Below are 18,000 nucleotides of genomic sequence, written 5' to 3'. Positions count from 1 at the left end.
AGTATCAGCCAGGTGTAGACTAGAAAGCCCCTGCTCTTGTAGCTCACTTGTTTTCAGTGAAATAGTGCTATACAGCCTTTCATGTGAGTGCTTGGACTTGGTGGAGTGGCTGTGCTCCATCACATTACTGAAATATAGGTGTACCCCTTCATGTGATGGGTGCATTTGACTTCCAGTCAAGTCGCTCATCCAGATGACTGTAGTCACATGCGTGTTTGATCACATGATGAATGAGTGCCATGATGCGAATGTCACATGAAGTTTCAATGGTAAGATATACCTAGTAATAAGATGGGGGAAAAAGTCAGGGAAAGTGGAAAAAGTAAAAAGTGAGGCTGATGAACAATTCATTCATCTTAAGTAAGAAAGTATCAGTTACTAACAGTTGTATTTCTGGAGAAGGACTTCAGTTTTCTGTTCATGTCACAATGACGTGATCTATTGTTTCTTCCTTGTCAGAAGACATAATGCCTAATATGAAGATTTCTTGTCATTCTGTTATCACCTGGGATAATTAGCTTGCAAAAATAACCCCTTTGGTGTTGTAAGAAATGCTTAAGATTCTTTGAATCTCAACATGCGTTGATTTGCAGGCACTAAATTTGCCTGCAAGACTACTTTATTTGGAATTCTTGTTTGTTTAGAAAAAAAAAAGAGTTTACTTGGGATCACTCAGTGCCAGGCAAACTTAGAAATCCTAGAAAGGGATTCAGTACTGGATTAAAAATATAAAGTTATAAATGGGTAATCCATCAATAAAATGCAAATCCATGCAGAGGAGGAAGATCTGTGTCAAACACGGTTTTCTCTAAATCTCAGATAGTTAGGGCTGGTGGTTTAGCTGCCTTGCCCTGGGGATCTTTGAAAACACATCTTTTAAGACTGAAGTACTGGGGTTATGCATTAGGAGGAAAAGGAGAAAAGTGTTCTCTAGAACACTTAGCAATGGGCAGTTTTTCTAAATATGGTTGTGATTATTTAAAATTTTGAATTGTACCTCCAGCCTGAGTATTGCAAGAGAGTTGCAATGCTATACACTTTAATCATGCAATTGTATCGTATCGTTCTAAGATTTAATGCACGCAGCATAAGTATTCTAATTGTCTAAGTAGCTGGTGGCTCTGGATTCAAGTTGGGAAGAGAAGCTGGCACTCCAACTATGCACTCGTATTTAGATTGAGGAGTTTAAAAACACTTCTGGCTTCTATGTTTTTGACACACTTAAGGGCTTTTATCTGTTTTGTTACTCCACTGATGCTTTATTTGTGGCATGGGTCTGGAGTGTTGGAATGGAAGGACACTTGCCCTTTGGGAAGGACAGGCTGGTATTTCACCCTCTATGTCAGTGAGTACCTGGAGTGCACAGAGTTCTGCCTGGGGATGGATGAGAAACCCACTGAGAGCCTGGGGGTCAGGATTAAAGGGAGGCCAGAGACAAGGACATTACAGTGTGGGTCTGCTACAGGCCATCCAACCAGGAAGACCTTTATAGACAGATAGGTGTGGCCTTGTGTTCACAAGCCTTGGTCCTTATGGGGGCCTTCAACCACCCCAGTGTCTGTTGGAGGAACAGTGCAGCAGGGCATAAGCAATCCAGGAGGTTCCTGGTATGCACTTATAATTTCCTTCCACAAGTGACAGAGGAAGTATGTGTCATAGAGCACTGTTGCTACAGCTCTAGAGCTTGGTACTGGAAGCAGCTTGCCTAGAGATATAACAGATGCTTCAATTTTGCTTTCCTTTTCTACTGAATTGGTAGGTCAGTTTCAAAAAGTATTGATGCTGCATGAATTCTAAACAGGGCAGCTTGTACTTGAAATTTTGTTTCTTACTGATTATTCAGCAAGCTGAACCTTCATTGTTAGGAGAAAATATCCTAAGAGATTATAGACTGCACAGTTTTTTCTAAAAAAATCCCCACCCCAATGGAAGCAAAAAGTTTTTTCAACCTCACTAGTGTTACAGTAAGTAAGATTGAAGATGCCGTTCAATCAAAAACCGAAAAGAAAAACATAACTCCCAGCACCTGTGAGGATGGAGGCACGGACCCAGAGGTAGAGTGCAAGCTGGATCGTTTATTGCAAAGATTACACAATATTTATATGCTTCCAAGCAATTAGCCAAGCACATCTGTGTTTGCCTTGTGGTTACATCAGGTGAAAGGTCTATCTGATTTTTCTTATTGACATCCTCTTTCCAGTTCTGACATCCTTGTTCCTTGCCAGTTCCAACATCTTCCAAGTACCAGTCAGGGACAGGTCACTCTTAATTGCCTACTATAGATGGTCACTCTTAATTGCCAGCTTTGGTACATTCCAACCCCCGCAATTCCCCCTTCTTGTTTTTGCAATGCAGTATACACATCTTTCAAAAGCTTGGGATAACATTTGCTGCATACATTGTAATAAGCAAGGTACAACGCATATAGTGGCAAAGAGAGCAAGCAAAAAGATCATTCCTCCCTTAACCAAAGTCAATAGCCACCCAGTTATGCCCCAATTAGAGAAAAGCGATGATAACCAATCTCTATCATCCTCCCTTAGCTTCATTACACTGTCTTTTAATTTACGGATATTTTCATGTATGGATTCTGAGTGGTCTGACAAATTCATGCAACACATTCTTTCCAAATTTCGCACCCATGTCCATGAGCTAAGAGGAGAAAATCGATTGCTGCTCTGTTTTGCAAAGTTGCGTGTCTTATAGAGTCAGCATCTGTGAGCAACGCAGAGAGAGCGGATGCTGTAACATCAGTTTGTTTAGCAAGCCAACATCCTAACTTATTCAAGTTGCCAAAGCTTGAGTGCTAGCTACGCTGGGAGCTAAAAATGAAGCAGCTATTATTTCACCTGGGTTCCAAAAATTTGCTTTGTCATCGCAGCTTGGTTGAAAAGCGTGTGTTGACCTTCAAGAACGCAATTTATTATCATAGTGTTAGTAGGGATAAACATGCCTAAAGTCCCTACTGCACACAGGCCATCCTTTATATGGGATAGCACCCTTTGCCAGGCTCGATCTTGTGGCAGCTGAGGCATGGACTCTGTTTCTGGCTACAAACAAAATCCCTTATTGAGTGAGCTTACAGGATTTTATAGTATTCTGCTTAGCGGTTAGTAGCGGTTAGTTCTTTTGGTACTTTTCCATCACAAAATAATTTTATTGATCACGCAGTCTTTCAGCCAACCACATTACTGTCCACACACCTTTGCATGAATAATTATTTCTAAAGATAGTTCTCTGCTATCACTACTCATTACAATCTCACTTCCACTTCCCCTTGGCTACACATTCTTTACCTTGTCTTAAGCATCCTCCTGTTTCCAAATTTACAGTCCTCAGAAATTATCTTGATGCTCTTTCTTTGGTTCCACCTGATGTTCTTTCTCCAGTTCTTCCCGACTTACCCCGTTCACTTCTCCCAAGGTTTGTGGCTGATAAGAGTCCAGATGTCCAGGCTCTGTCCGCCAGGTCTACTGGCACAGCTTCTTGTGCATTCCTCATCTCCCCCTTCCTTATAAACTAACAAAACATTGTTAATAGACTTAGCAAACAAAACGATTTATACAAGCAATTAAACAAGGAAGTTTGATTAAAATACACAGAGATTTTTACACAGGTTAATGCGATGTTAATAATGTTTTTCAAGCATGCACTGATGCCCTATTCTGACAGCAAACTTTCTAGCCAATTCCAGCTACTCTCCACTCGCAACTTCTTAACTCCGTCCTTTAGGTTTTGAATTGCGTCATGGACAGACTCAGAATGATCAGATAGATTCATGTAACACATTCTATCAAAGTCTTTACAACCATGTCCTTGAGCTAATAGCAAAAAATCTATGGCAGCTCTATTTTGAAGGGTAGCGTGTTTGACTGAATCGTTATCTGATGTTAACAGACCATTGCTGTGGGTGAAAAACCTCCGGGGCAGAGGCTGGGTTTCTTCCCGCCTCTCACCGGGACGAGTGAACCCCCCGCCGCCCAGCAGCGCGCATCTTGGCTGGCGCAGCGCGTCCCCGCGCCTGCCGGAGCACACAAAGGCGAGGGGCGGCCGAGTTATCACAGCCCTCTGCCCTCGGGCAGGCAGTGGGGGGAGCCCGCCGGAGCCTGCTGCTGCCGCCGCCGCCGCCGCCGGGCAGGTGACTGAGGTCGCGGCATCAGGGAGGTGGAAGCGGCGCGCCCGTGCTCCGCAGCTCCTTATCCCACCGCTGCCACCAGGCGCAGCCCCTCGGTCGGAGGGGAGCTCCCGCCGCAGCTTCCACCCAGCTCCTGCCGGAGCGCCGTTTTCCTCCCCACCGTCCAGCCCGCGGTTCGCCTCGTGACGGACGGGATGTGGAGCATTCAGGTTGTGGGGCTGGTTCACAGCACCTTGATTTTCCGCTTGTTTTTTAATGTTTTTCCACATATCATGCGGGTCAGGGCGGTAGAGGTCGGGTTCTCTGTAAGGGTCGATTGGTCCGGGATCAAAAGGGTCATCTTTGCTTGGCTCGTTTGCTGTTGCAGCCTGCCGGCGGACATCTTCCCACAGACTGATAAGCACGGGAGGGTGTGTGAGCACCAGCAAAGCTTGTGTCGCATGACAGCCAATGCCAGGATCAGGCGGGAATAGATCTGGCTCGGTTTCTGGGTCTACTGGCCCCGGGTGTAGAGGATCCGGAGTGTTCTCATAGACTGAGTGCCATATGGCCAGCAGTCTCGGGGCCACTGCGTCATCCCGTGTATCTGCGTCCCAAAGGCAGACCCCAATCTTGTCCCATACTCCCTTCTGATAAATATTAGTTGATGTCGCCTCTGGGGCATGGGCTGAGGCCCATATTCATCAGTCTTTCAGTTTATCTTCATTTATAGTAGCCCCCTTCTTCACTAGGAATTTTACTAGTACTCTGTACACCGATTTGTGCTCGGGGGATACTGAGTTTCCCATGTTCCCGTTCCCAGCTGTCTACCTCAGTCAGAGGTATGGGTTAATTGCTGCAGCCTTTCGGAGTTCGGCTGGGCTCCTCACCGGTAGCCAAGTCATGGCTCTGTCTTGTCCCTGTTTGGGTGCCATTTGTGAGGATGGAGGCACGGACCCAGAGGTAGAGTGCAAGCTGGATCATTTATTGCAAAGATTACACGATATTTATATGCTTCCAAACAATTAGCCAAGCACATCTGTGTTTGCCTTGCGGTTACATCACGTGAAAGGTCTATCTGATTTTCTTATCGACATCCTCTTTCCAGTTCCGACGTCCTTGTTCCTTGCCAGTTCCAAGTTCCAGTCAGGGACAAGTCACTCTTAATTGCCTACTATAGTTCCTCCTTCCCATGGTCACTCTTAATTGCCAGCTTTGATACATCCCAACCCCCACAAGCACCCATACCACCACCATCATGAAACCCTGTACTTTGAGGCTGTGGATTTTTTAACTTTAAGTAAATCCACTAAATTGTGTGCTGGGAGAGGGTGGAGAAAATTTTAGTATGCCACCAGTGCCTAGGGGCTTGTGTAAAAGTAAATTCCCTTAAGGACTGAGACCCAGGTCATCCAAGGAAGCCTTTTTATTGTGAATAAATAAGCTGAAGAGAGCAAGAATCTTTCCAGAACAAAAGCTAACTCAAAAATCTGACATAAATCATTATTCTTGGTGATGAATATGGCTGTGTGAAGGAAAACTGCATGCTGGTCAAATGTCTGGGGGTGTGCGCTACCTGGGATTACAGTCCATTCTGCAGGAATGGTGCTTCATACAGCAGTTTATCTCTGCATACACAGAGAAGTTCTGCATTGGTCCTTACGAAAGAGCTGGAGGAGTTTCTAACCTTAACAGACAATCAGCTAAATCTCAGTAGTGTGATTGAGGCTTGGTTAAAATTGTTACAACACATCATGAGCATATGCACATTGTGAGGAATTAAAATATCGCAGGAGTAAATTAATTGTGAACTTCCATGCATTTAAAGCCTGGAATAGATCCCAGCATTATTCAGTATGACCGTTACGTCAGAAGCTACAGAACACTAAAACTAAGGATTTATTAAAGAAATATCTTGTCTCACCGGGTGGGCTCAGTTTCTGTTAAACTTTTTTGATTTGATTAACCACTCCAGGAAATTCAGTTACAGTTTGTGTAATTTCCAGGTGATGGATTTCTTTAAACTTGTGACAGTTGGAAATTTTTTCATATACAGTCATAAAAAACAGCCTAGTTCTTGCTAAATCATCTGAGTTGTACTGCTTAAACCATACAGCATAAATCTTCTTTAACAAATTGAGATGCTTGTTGTGGTCCTTCTCAGAACTCCGTAGTAATTACTGTGGTATACTGAAATGAGGAATTTTTTTATATATTTAAGGAAGACATATGCATCCTTAGATTCCTTGTCAACACTTTTTCTTGTAAAGGACAGGTTTTTTTATCGATTTGATAACAGTTGTCATGCTCTACCTAAGAGCCGCTGAGGCCCAGGCCTTCATTTAAGCTCTTAAAAGATTAGAGTTATGGAGAGAGGACTCACAGCCACACTTTAGCAAGGTCTTTGTGTTTCTAGACCTTGTCACAGCTCTTCTTAATGCAGTAAGCTTTAAGAAACTTGCCTGTGGCTGGATGTGGTTAACACATTGTTTTGTAAAAGCTCTTTGCTTACATGATTCCACAAAAATTGATCTTCCTTCCTTTTCGGTATCTTGAGCAAAAAACTTGATGATCTCTAGCTATATAGATTTTTTTTTTGCACTGATTTATTACTGAAATGTGAGAATGCTTACAAGAAATCAGTTCTTGGATTAAGAACAGGTGGTTCAAACCAAACAAAATGGAAGACTACAAAGAAGATTGTGAAGAAAAAGGTGAATATTTCACTGAAGTGATAGAGCTTCCATTTATCAGGGTGGTGTGGAATTCTGGGATGCTCCTGTCTTAGCTATGAAGTGCTTAAAACCATGTAGCGTGCATTTTTTTAGCAGTGACCTCTGTCATCCACAGTGTAACAACAAACTGATTGTTTATCATGTACAAATGTGAATACTGCAGCTTCTTCTGGCTCATGCTAAAATATTAAGAAGGAAAATAATGCTTTGTCTTGTAATTCAGGCCACTGTACATATTTCAGGTATGCACTCAGTTTCTTCTACTGGGTCTGACCCTTGATCAGTCTGTAAGCAGCTGATGTGCTTATCTGGGTAGAAAGGTACATCAGAGCTGAGAGCTGTGTGACTGCTAATGACAAAGTATTCTAAAGCAAAGTGCTTTGATTACCAGAGATAGCTCTAGTGGAGACCAGGTAAATCCAGAGCCTGGCTCTCCCAAGACACCCTGAAAAACATCAAATTCTTGATCTTTCTCTAAACATTGAATATTTATCTACTCTATGGCCAAGATGGGGAAAAGAGGAGAAATCTGTATAAATCAACAAAGTCCTATAGGAAAAGCTTTTCCTCTGAAAAATAATTCCTTGAGAATCCCTTAGGTATGCTAGACAAGGCTTCTATATAGAAGATACAGTAAAGGATGTATAGTATAGGATTATAATAGTAAGGGATTTAACAAGCAGTTGATAGCTTTTCTGTACATCTCTGTATTATCTGTGAAATAATTAAATAGCATGTATTTCTCTGCTTTTCTCATTTAGCTTATTTTACATGACTTTCCAATAGTTAATTGACCCTTGCAAAAGACAGGTCTTTTCACTGTGTGTGGAAAAACCTTTTCAAGTTCAGGAACTTGTAGCATAGCCTTGGCTGTGAGGTGAAGGGGGAATAAAAGAAAAGAAAAAATATAGAATTTTAGTACATAAGTATAATAGAAGATCTTAAAAGAACAACTTTATTTTTGATTCTCTATTCTCCATACAGAAATTTCCTACTTATTTTTGTAGGATTACTGTCAGAAGACTAGTGTGCTTGTGTTCTGGATGATGCATTAGAAAGAATGACACAGTTCTTTCCTCCATTCTTTTTGTATCTGCACGAGAAAAGATGGTCCTTTAGTTTCTTGATCTGCAGGAACCTTCTTTGTGGTGTTCTTTCTAATGCTCAGAGTTGAAGGTCATCTGTATGGGGAAATAATATCAACATTTCTAAAAGAATCCTGATAGATAACGTAGGAATGCAGCTTTTCATGGTCAAAGCACTGATACTAGTGCTGATGGCAGCAAGTTATGAGTATTCCCAATGTGTGTATATACAAACTATTGCTGATCCTGGTTGCATGGCTAGGACAAGGCTCAAGAGGGAACAAAACACTGCTGTGATAGTGACAGAGGTGAAAGCAACTTCATGATTTCCAAAGAAATGAGAAGCAGAGACCATGTTCAGTTTCACTGATTTTTAAATTAATGTGAAAGGCAGGAGACAATCTTTGGTTATAGCAGCTGCTGAAATATCAAATCCTCTGGTAGAATGAAATTTGCATCTATGTAAAGCAGGATTTTTTAATTTTTTTTTCAGTTTATTTTGTTAATCAAATCTGTTTACACCACCTTTCTAAATGAGGTAAGTCAGTGTGTAAAACTTGTATTAGTAAGTAAAATTCTGAAGGCAAGATCCCTTAATTTGGCAACACATTTCATATTTATGAGTAATACCAACCATAGTGCTCGGCGAAAGAGAGAGAATTCAATTATTTGTTCAACCTGGAGTCTTTGAAGTAGGTAGCACTGTGCATGTGCAATCACTAATAATGAAATATCAATCACTTTAAATATATTAAATAGTGAAAAACTACTAGGGAGAGGGGTAGAGAGTAAGGGTTGTGAAAGCAAAGAGAGCTGCCTCATGTGTGAGCTGGTTTATCTATATCTAAACCCAGAAAACCTTGCATTTTCAGTTGTAATACGCTTGATTTTATGAAGCAGATATGTATTTGGGGGAATGTAATTTATGTTTTTTAAAATGTGGATCTTTATCTGATCGGAGGTTCTATTTAGCCCTACTTTGTGTGTGTTGGGAACATGGTTATGGCAATTTTTTTGGTCTCAAACTGGAGTTTTATAAATGCAGTAAAAGTTGGGCAATATTTAGAATATTTGATGTAATCCATGCACTATGAAAAGATTGCTGATTCCTTTTCTGGAGCCAAATTCGCATTTGGCTGTTTGAGAATGCTGTGCTGGGTAGACTGCAGGCATCTTGTCCAAAATAGTAAAAGTAATTCTGTTTTGAATACTGAAGCTGAGCTGTTATTTTTTTCAATACGAAAATTTTGTGTCCCTGGGATTTGATAGCTAACATGCAGAAATTTCATTCCTTTAATAGATTTTAAAGGTTGAGGGTTTTTTAATGTAATAAGGAGCAGGTATTACTAGATCTGTCCTGGTAATGGTAGTTTTCAAATAATGAAAAAGACATCTTGTTTCTTCTGCCAGGCAGAAAATAACTAACCAAAAATAAACAGTCTAAACAAGACTTTTCTTTGAACAGTTCTTTTCTTTATCTTATTTTTTCTGGAGAGCCTGACCTTTATTTGAAATTGTATCAGGTCTTTTACCAGAATCCAGTACTGCACATAGAAATTGGTTTTGAAAGAAAATAAGAGTGTGTTACAGTGCCATTCACCTGTTTGGCATGCCAACTATTGCTGTAATTAATAGAAGCTTTGTAGCAAAAAATCATATAGCCTGAAACACCCTTTAATACTGGCCCACTTAAGCTGTTGTAGTAAGACATTTCAAATTAAAATTAAGTGATACACCCACTATAGTTTGTCATGCTGATGAAGTCAAAGAAGATTTTGTGTAATACTATGCTGAATGTAGCAGATGACATAATGTTACACATCTCCTTAATCATGAAGACATTTGATGAAAGGTGATCTGATAAAGAGCGTTATTTCTGAGTAGAGTATTATTTCTATGGATGGAAAACAGAGCCACCAGAAAACAGCTGAAATTAAGGTAGTAGTAGTATTTATCTGTGGTGCAATTTATTGCATGCATACACAGGCCTGTAGTGCCTTTGTCTGGTCCCAACCACAAGGTATCATGAGCCTGCTCGTTTCATACCAGTCAAAGAAACTATGATAGGAAGAATGAAATTTCCACAGGCATATAAGAATGTATGTTTTTAATGAGCTATCTAGTCATGTATATGTTCACTTGTATAAGCACGTGGCTCCATAATTTATGTGAAGTGCCACATGGAAAGGTGTTCATTTGCTTTATCTGAGAAACTGTTGTGTTTCTTCACATTCCTTCTGTCAAGCACTGTCTGGATGGACTACACTGCCCACAGACTTATTGAATGCTTCTAGAGGATTAAAATGACTTAATATTGTGCTGTTTCTACCAAGTTGCCTTTCATATTAGAACTGGATTTTTTTAAGCAACATCCCCATAGTACCTGTTGTCTACATAGCCTTTTTTAAATGTGAAAGTACAGACTTCAAACTCAGACAGCTGAACTGTGTCTTAATTTCTGCTGTCTTCATGGTCATAATGTGCTTCTGTGGGGTTTTAAATCATATTCATGCATACTTTCTTATATCCTTATCCTTGGAGGGAGATTAATTCTGGAAGGCAATTTTAAAACAGTTTCATGAATTGATTTGCTTGTTCATCTGTCTTTTGGATTTTCTTTACAACCCATCACTAAGCTGGTACTTAGAGTTTTAATTTGGTATAGCAACAGATCGGATATAGAATCGTAGAATCAACTCTATTGGAAAAGACCTTTAAGACCATCAAGGCCAATCGTTATCACAGCACTGCCAAGTCCACCACTAAACCATGTCACTGAGGGCCTCTATATTTTTTGAACACTTCCAGGAACAGTGATTCCACCACTTCCCTGGGCAGCCTGTTCCAATGCCTAATCACCCTCTTGGTGAAGAAATTTGCATGCGTTTAAGTAGTAGTGACTTTATACTTGAAAAGCACATGAAAACAGTATTTTTACTGAATGGTAAATTAATCCTAGATGCCCTTGAAGGAAATGCTTACACTTGCCTTTTTTAGTAAGGAGTGTCTCCGTGTATTTCTTTAACATTTAGATGAACTGCATTAGCTTCAATTTTAGTATGTGCAGTACCTAGTTTCATTATTATATAACAGGAGAGTATTTTCCTTTATATTAATGTGTAAGATTGTGGTCCTAGATGGTATGTAGTCCTTGTGTCCTTTTATTGAAAGGAGGATGAATGATGATGATCACAACTAAGCTGCTACAGATGCTCCTGAGACAGTTCTTACGGCATGTGCAAGGTCTGTTGCAGCACTGGGGATGTTTCTGCCTCCAGAAGAAGGTCCTTGCCTGCCTCCTCGGCGGTTCATACCTCACCCAGCGACCGGCGCATAAGGCCGTACGCATTAACACAGCTCTGCTCTGCGTGTTACGTTACGCGTGCAGCCGGTAGTGGCCGGTGTCGGAGGGCTGGGGCCTGTAGCGTTGCTGCGGTCGGAGGGCGACCCTGTTTCGGAGCCGAGCCCTGCCGCAGCTCCCGGCATAGCATACCCGGCGGCGCGGGGCGGGGGCGCAGCTGTTCACCGTGATTGATGAAGGGTGGCTGCCGGGGAGAGGAAGGGGGCGGGCACATTCTCCAGGGCTTGCGCCCTTATTGGTTGCGCCGCCTCTCTGGGCTCACGTGATCATCAGGGCAGCGTTGGCCGCGGCGCTGGCGCAGCTGGTGGGCGCGGGTGGGGCCGGGCTCGGTCGGCGGGATGGAGGCGCCGTGGTCATGGGGTGAGTGCGGCTGCCGCGAGGGCGCGGGAGGTGCGGGGCGTCTCTGACAGGAGGGCGGCGGTGCCGCCGGGCGGGGGAGAAAAAAGCGGCTTGTGGGGGCTTAAGAAGAAATGGGGCTGCGGGCGCGGCGGGGAGGAGAAGCCCACGGCTGGGCAGGGCGGGAAGGCGCTGCGGGGGTACCGAGCCCCGGCCCACGAGAGACAAAGCGGCCGCGGAGCCCTGTGGCGGCCGGGAGGAGCAGGAGGAAGGTGGGGAGGGAAGGTAGACGGGTGAGTAGCGCTTGTCTGGCATGCAGAGGTGTCCCTCTGTGCGCTTTGAGGCGCTGCTCGCGGTGGCAGCAGCCCGGCTTTGTTAGTGACTGGGGCGGCAGTTTCGCCGCTGCCGCAGCGCGTCTGCTCGCCGGGGAGGGAGAGTCGCGGGCCGCGGGAGGCCGGGCGGTGGCGAGCGGGTCCGGGGGGCAGCGCTGCGCCTTCGGTACCCCCTGGTGTCCGCTGACTTCTTACACGTTTATTTAACACCACAAAGAAATGCTGGGGTCCGCGACTTAACCTGAATGCTGTGGGAAATCTTAATAAATTATGTATGAAGCAGTGGGTTCTTGCTCTTCTTTTGTCAGATACGCAGCTTTTACTCTGGTAATTAGGTCACTGCTAGCAGAACGCGCCATGCTTTTGCAGAAGTGTGTGGTGATCTCTGGAGGACTCATGCTGCCAAATTGTTTCATCCTATTCGTTGTTTACATCTTGTTTTAAAATTATTCTCGTTTAGGCATACAGAGGACCCTGGCCATTTTTCATTTGATAGGATTTTCTTCAGAGTATCAGTTGAAACCTGGTTTTGCCTTGGTTTGGTTAGTCATATACTGAAAGATGACTTTTAAAGGCATAGGAAGAAACATACACCTTCTTAGTTTGCCTAGAAGTCTTTTCCGTAAAATTACTATACACACGTGGATAATGCAGTAGAAAATACACGTAAACATACGTATTGAAAGTAGATTCCTGGAACCAAACTATTCTGTATTTTTAAGGCAACTCGAAGTAACTGGTACAATATTTTTTCTCTTTCTCAGTCCTAAATAAAGTGACGCACAAAAATGGTTTGATGAAAGCAGGTATAACTTACTGAGTTTAAATTTCTGCTTTATAGTAAACATTCTCTTAAAATATTTATATGCCAATATTTTTAATGATATATATATAGATTTATAGATATATCTGTATAGAGACATGTATAGATTTCCTGTCTGTCAGTAAGAGAGGCTTTGTTACATTTTAAAACATCAGTTAAGAACTTACTATGTAGAGTAATTGGTTTCAGAGTGTAAATTGGTGACACTAGTTGTTTCTCTGTAAAGTTCTGAAGGTTCATTACAGTTGCTTAAGTATTAGAAGATACAATAGATGCAGGGGTGCCTTCAGCACTTTTTTAATGAAAGAGAGTGACAAAAGTACAGAATGATTATGGTGATTATTGTGGTGATGCTTCTTCCTGTTGAAGTCTTAAAAAGAAACAGTGTTGTTTTGTTTAACAATCTAAGCAGTTCCTCTAAGAAGCTGTAGTCATGCTCTAAAACATGGCAGCTTGAATAAAACATCTATTTTTAAATGTAATACTTTATTTATGAGTTCAGACTTTCTTGAATATCATCCCTCAAATGCAACTTGCCAGAACATTTAGACAATACACTTGGCTATAACAAATGTTCTGATGCATGTTGTCATAGTACAGTATTAGTGTATCATCAGTGTGGAGTAATACAGGACTAATTGGAAATATGTATGCTTAAATTGGTTCCTTTGGTCTCTAAATTCTTTTGTTGTATTTCAATATGTGTCTTAATTCAGGTGATAAAATGTTTATGCTGATGAAACATGATTAATAATTTTTTGATCAATGTCATGAAATACTGTTTTAAATCTGCATATATTACTAGTGATATACTGGGACAGTAAGGTATTGTCAGTGAAGACAAAGTCTCTGTTGGTGGTTTTCCAAGATTTGTGCAGGACCTGTATGAACAGATGTCAGTACACTTCCTGCAACACAAATGGTCTTCTGTTCCCTACAAGTGTTGAAAAGAACCCTGAAGATGTCCCTGATAGGTCACCCAATGTGGGAAATATTTCTTTATTATAATTTTTTTTAAAAAAAGCTGATTCCTCTCATGTTAATGGTCTGGGGGTTAATTTGTGTTTTCGGGTAAAATTGGAAAATAAAGACATGTATTGGATTTTTTAATATCTTGAACTTTCTACAATTGAATCCTTGAAAGATTATGAGCAACATTAAAGTAAACAGGAGCAAGTCATATGCAGTGAGGCATGCACAGTTAGCCATGAATAGCAGAGATGGTCATCATAAAAAGTGAGTGTTCAGGCTTGTGAATCATCCTTGGTCCAATATAAGTTATGATTCAGATGATGTCTGAACTGCTTTGTGTTCAATACAGTATTTAAATACAAATCATGGTTTGTATTTTCATAGTTGTGTTCTGAATGCAGTATGACTAACAAGCTAAGGAACTCCCCAACCCAGAGTTATAAAGGAAGAAGTGAGAATTTTCTGGGCAGTGTAATAAAAGCTGAACTTGACTGTTCATAGCCTGAAATGTGTGACTTCTTGATTTCCCTGTTTTTGGTTTGGGTTGTTTTGGGGTTGTGGGTTTGTTTTTTTTTTGTTTTTTTTTGGGGTGTGTTTTTTTTTTTTTGTACTAACAGGATTTTTTTTTGACTGTTCACATTCTTTAGTAACAGTCTAAATGTGGGGTCATTTCTGTCTCTCACGCACACACTTGACCCCCATGATACTTGACCTGTAGTGAAGAATGCAGATGAAGAGTTCAGACCATCATCCTCTCTTTGCTTCTCCTGTTTTTTTAAGGAGTGAGAGCATGGGTTATTTATCATTTAGCAGCCAAGTTGTGTTTTGGTTAGGAAGAACAGATGATGGTTGGTTCTGCTTCTGCTGATGGTTGGTGAGTACAGGCCAAGTATTGAACTTAAGGAAATATCCCAAAATACAACAATGGATTGAAAGCTCTTGCCAAGATAAAAATTCATTTATGGAAGAACAAACCAAAAAAAACCTTTCTACCTCCTACTCGAAAGGGTTTAAGAAGGTCAGGTATAATAACATTTAAGTGTTCTAGTCTGCTGTCCAGAAAGATAACCTTTGTGTAGAAATGGATAGAAAAACTAAGAAAATCCTCTTGATGAAGCTGAGGTTTAGAGAAAATTGTGTGGTTTCCTTTTAAAGGGGCTAGCCCTTTAACATATTGCAGTAGCATAACTGATAATAGTAATGGCTCTGAAAAACCCAGGGATTCAGAGGGTACTTAATCTAGAGATTATAATTTGGTATAATTTGCTGTCAATTTTTTTTCAATGTAATCTTTTTCAAATGCATTAAAAGGAGTAGGGTTGCATAACTTGCAATTCTGTTTCTGCTGTCAAAGGCCTTGTTGCTAAAACAAGCTGAGGAAGAGCAGTTTTCCATGATGGCTGTGTTCTACCCTCTCCTGTGTCTCTGATGACGTGAGCATGCAGACGCAGAATTCTCATTTTGCACAGTGTATTTTCTTAATTCTCTTTAACCCCACCCAAAGCGTTATGGCTTTCAGATTGCTCATTAAGTTTGTGTGCCCACATAGCTCAGATGAGGAAAATCCAAACCAAATAGCCTCTCTTCTAGCTGATACTGACAGGAGTTATGAGGTTTATTCTTAAATGTGGGTAGGAATAGGAGGATTAAATATGGCAACAAAGCCATTCTAATAAAGAATAGGCTTGTCACCAGAAATAATGTAGTTCAGTGTGATCGCAGAATCATAGAATAGTTTGGGTTGGAAGGGACCTTAACATCATCTAGTTCCACCCCCCCAGCTGGAGAAGGCAGAAATACAATTTTTCTGCTCTGTCTGGAAAGAATCAGGTTAATGGGCTTATATAGTCTGAGGTTGATGGGAGTATTTTTCAGGGAGTAGGAGAGTGTTAAACAATGGCCGTGAAGGATAAATATTTTTCAGTCAGAAGGCCTGGAAAGCTTGCCCCAAACTGGAATGGGTAGGACAGTCCTGGCCTGCTGATGTTCATTTTTTATATGTTCTTAAATACAGCACTTGCTGATATTTTGCCTTGGTTGAAAAAGGACAAGCAGAAGGATATTTACATATAAACCATTTAACCTAAAGACAAGCTTCAAACAAAATAACAGAAAAATTAATGCAGTATTCAGTCAACGGAGAAATTGCATTAATGTAAATTGGCATGGTTTGATAGGTTCAAAATAGAAATAGCCAAACCCCCTCTCACTTTATTCTCTTTAGTGTACTAATAAAGGTATCTATATGAAAATGATCCATTTAAGGCTGAAGTTAGTAAGTGGGGCTGGCTTATTAGAATGGCTGTGCTGTATTTTTTGTCTCTCTTTGTCAGCCTTGCTTCTCTTTTGGAAATCGTTGTGTAACAGCTGATGAAGCATTGTGGTTACTGGCCCAGTATAGTAAGTTAAACCGACACCTATTTCAGTTTACCTTGGTGGTCAGGCACCAATCTGCAGTGGCTTAGGTGCTGCCACTTGAGCAGCTGAGCCCTTCTCTCTTCCCTGGTGGAAACCTTGTGGAGGTGGGTAGGGCAGGCAGCTAGGGGCAGGCACCAGTGCAGCCATCCCAGCATTAGCGCTATCTCCTGCCATGTCAGAACTCCTAGACCTACCTAGCACTTCTAAATCTCATGACATCTTGCCCCCGAGTTGAGTGATATGCCCTTGAAGACACAATTCCCCATTATCACATGGGAATGAATGGTAAAAATTGTCAGAATAGTCAAGAATAAGACACTGGGCTCAGCACTGAAGAATTTGGTAAAATTTGTGGATGTAGGAAGAATTGATGGTCCTTTCTGACCTTACTGAATTATAATCTAGATACTCATAGGTTTTAGGTGCAGTGATTACAAGTTAAGAAGATAAACTACATTGTGAAAACTACTTCAGTTACAGAGCGGAGGAGCACATCTGCTTATTGGTGGTCATAGCAGAATGCTAAATTCTGTTTGCTTATTAGAGACTCGAACATCTGATTTGCTACTCTCAACAAAGTTCATCCAAAATCAATTACATGAACAGGAGCTTTGGTTGATGTTGGGTTTTGGATTGGGGCTTATTAAAGGAAGGAATTTGCCTCTCTTTCACTGAATTTGATGTCTGAAGTAGCCGTATAACTTACTTGATAATACAGAAAGTCACCCTTGGGCAGTTGCTGTAGGTAACATAATAATTGCTCCATTGAAGATTTCTATAACTGAAACAAATAGGGTGTTGTTATCTAAAAATGTTACCTATCTTTCAAAACATACACTGCCAGGTTTCTGTCTCTTTTGTTGGAAAAAAAAAAACATCGTGGTAGGGTTCAGATTACTCTTAGCCTCTGTTCTCAAAAGACTTAAGACTGGTCTGTTCTGCAGAGTTGCTTTATAAAAATAGGATGCTCAGATAACAGTGATAGCCTTTGTGGATGAAAAAAAAAATAGTGGTGGGAGTCTGAAATATTTTCATAAGGAGATTTAAGTAATAGATCACAAATTGCTGGATTTCTTAAGCAGCACTTCATGCTGAGTATATATGCTTATTCATTTCAAAGAAAAGCTCCCATCAATGAAAAATTGTAAGTTTTTATTGTAGGTATTTTTCTTGTCTCTTGGGATTTGAGACTAAAAAGAATGTGTCTAAATTCAAGATTTCTGGACAGTTGATAGTGGTACCAGTTGATACTGGTATCATAACTTAGAAGAAGGCATATCTAAATCTTAACAGTATGTTTGCATAAATTTAGACTTATAATTGATTTTAGTGTGTAAGAGTTGTGTTGAGCTTTAAATTCTTTATGTGTATATTCATGTCAAGTGCTGATTCAGTGAAGCATGAATTTTCTTATCATTTCACCTTACTTTGATAGGAGATGGAGAAGAAACCTCTTAATGATGAGAATATGGGCAATGATGAGAGAGTAGGAGACATAGATTTTATGTGATTCTTACAATAAGGGAATTAAATTTAAAAATTTCTGTATTCCAAGAGGGTTATTTCTTGGAGCATATCTAGAGGCAGGGATATCTCTATTACTCCCTTTGAATGTTGACTACTCTGCAAATAAGAAATTCGGTTAGAGTGCAAAAGGGAGCTTGACTGAAGCATAATAGTGAACTCTTCAAAGGTGGGTTGTGTTGCAGATGTCATGCATTTTCCCTTGGGCTGAGTAAAATGTGAAACTGGTATTGGAGGCCAGTTATTCCTCTTCCCTTCCCCTCCACACCCTCATATGCCCCCCACTGCAATGGTTTGGTA

The 18,000-nt window shown here is 41.0% G+C and overlaps 1 protein-coding gene across 6 annotated transcripts in view; it reads left to right on the top strand.

Moving 5' to 3' along the window:
• APC (APC regulator of WNT signaling pathway) overlaps positions 1 to 18,000 on the top strand; it is an 87,587-nt gene that overhangs the window by 11,991 nt on the left and 57,596 nt on the right. Inside the window, exon 1 of one of the 6 annotated variants that reach the window (XM_062604223.1) lies at positions 11,526 to 11,655. The exons of 4 other annotated variants lie outside the window; for them this stretch is intronic. The gene's annotated coding sequence lies outside the window, so the exon portion shown is untranslated. Of the gene's footprint in view, positions 1 to 11,525; positions 11,656 to 12,448; positions 12,804 to 18,000 lie in introns of those variants that run through there. One more of the 6 variants, XM_062604225.1, reaches the window with a different exon arrangement.

This window comes from Pezoporus occidentalis, unplaced genomic scaffold (genome assembly GCF_034315485.1).
Source record: "Pezoporus occidentalis ecotype Australia unplaced genomic scaffold, CSIRO_AGI_Poc_V1 ctg84, whole genome shotgun sequence".
NCBI classification, from domain to species: domain Eukaryota; kingdom Metazoa; phylum Chordata; class Aves; order Psittaciformes; family Psittacidae; genus Pezoporus; species Pezoporus occidentalis.
The sequence above is the reverse complement of the archived record's forward strand: the minus strand, read 5'-3'. Positions and strand labels throughout refer to the sequence as shown.